The sequence below is a fragment of the Sinocyclocheilus rhinocerous genome, unplaced genomic scaffold (assembly GCF_001515625.1).
Source record: "Sinocyclocheilus rhinocerous isolate Xijiao unplaced genomic scaffold, SAMN03320098_v1.1 scaffold751, whole genome shotgun sequence".
Lineage (NCBI taxonomy): Eukaryota > Metazoa > Chordata > Actinopteri > Cypriniformes > Cyprinidae > Sinocyclocheilus > Sinocyclocheilus rhinocerous.
The window spans coordinates 290,141-292,268 of NW_015657293.1; positions in this window are offsets into that span (position 1 = coordinate 290,141).

Sequence of the window (2,128 nt, forward strand, 5' to 3'; positions counted from 1 at the left end):
AATAGCTGCACAAACACAAACTCTTTACCAAAGAGTTTTTAAAACTTTATTTAATTTTTGAGCTCCTCAGTATGTCCTTCTGACGTTTTGGTAGCATTACTGTTGGAAAGTTGAAAAAAGTCTTTTTTTCTAACGATTTATTTTTAGGTTCTGGGTCCAGACTGATTTTTTTCCAATCATTTTTTAACTTTTATAACCATATTTTATTAAACAGAAAGCATGTCAGAATGATGTCATAATCAGTCTTAATAGCGTAGAAAAAAATCATGTATAAAACAAAACAAATTTGAGGTTTGAGTTTTCTTTTGGCTAAAGTACTGCACTTCATTCAAATGAGCACATTAGATAAAATTTTCTAAAAATACCAATGAACAAATTCACTTTTCTATGGAAGCCACAGAATAAAAAAATACAAATGGTAATTGTTACTTATTTCTCAATTCTTTTTTTTTTATATAGCTCATAATTCCGACTGTTATTCTCAGAATTCAAATTTTTTTATGTGACAATTTTGAGAAAAAAAGTCAGAATTGTGAGATTTAAACAGAATTGCAAGAACAAATTCAGAATTGAATTACCATATTTATTTTTCAATTGCGTAAACAGGCTTCCATAGTTTTAGTATGTTTTTTTTTTCTCCGAAAACTCAAACCTTTAGTCTTTTAGAAGTGTATTTAAGCGTATATTATTACTAAACCACAATGGTGGCCGTAACTATTTATCCCAATAAGGGAAACTGCAGTTTTAAAGACAATTTTTCCCCTTGTTCTTAACAAGACACTTAAAGTGGGAAACACTCATGAATACAATGAATATGATTTTCTAGTTCTACCTCTTATAATGGACTGTAGGTGCCAGGCACTCTGTGTTTGAGTGAAGCATTTCTCTATGCAGTATGTAACGGATGTCAACGGCAATCTTAAAGTCACGTGACGGGAAGAGCGGGAACCGCGCTGGATGCCTCTTGACTAAATTCCCTCTGCCCTTTTGTGAACTCCAAATCTGTTTCTTCGTTCGTAAATGACAATCCATAACAGGGCGGATACTTTCAATGTGATTGCGTTTAATGTATTTACTATGAAGCAGATGATTTATGGTGATTTTATTATCTGGATATTTTTATTGTACTTTTTTTTTTTTTTTTTTAAAGAAGCAATGCTGTAGATAGCGACGTCTTTTATACTGAGATGAAACGCTGAGAGGTGTAAGGACTCAATAAATGAGATTTAATGTGGAACAGCTGCACCGAGTGACAGCAATAAGCAAATTTCCTTGTTTTTGTGTGTGTGGGAACTTAAATACTGCCATTAAGATCATTTTCTCTTACGTTCAGCACAAGGATATTTCAGTCGGCAAATCTGGTGTAGAATATTTTTTAAACATCACAACATATATATATATATATATATATATATATAAACGCCACAGTCGTTAAAACTTGAATTTAGAGACACAAGTCAGTGTTTGTACATAGATCTGTTTATCATCATCATCTCTGATCAACAATGTCTTCCATTTCTTTTGATTGTATCGCATTGCCTGTGCATTTTCAATGACTGAACTGTTTTAGCCAGATGCATATGTAGTGTGAAATGGTGTTTTCATAAATCATTTCTTTTAGATGCTGTTTTTTAAAACCTAATATGGAGATGTATTTATTGTCCTTAATTCTCTTCTGGAAGCTGTCTTACTCTCTGATTATGACGCTACATGCAATAATGAGATTAACAGTTGATCGCTGTTCTGTAAAAGGGAATCACCCTGTAGCACTGTGAGGCGATGGGCAAATTAAAGCAATTATTAAACTTCTTTCTGGTGGTGTGATGCATTCAAATTAGCTTTTATGTGTTGGATGTATACTTCACTACACACAAATGACATAAAGACGCTATTTTGTTTGATTTAAAGCCATGGTCTTAAAGGGGGCATAGGATGCCCATTTTCCACAAGTTGATATGATTCTTTAGGGTCCTAATGAAAAGTCTGTAACATAGTTTGGTTAAAATTTCTCAATGGTAGTGTAAAAAACACCTTTTTTTACCCTGTCAAAAACAGCTCTTTTCAGATCAAGCAGTTTTTGTAGCATTTTCCTTTAAATGTTAATGAGCTCTGCTGACCCCGCCCCTCT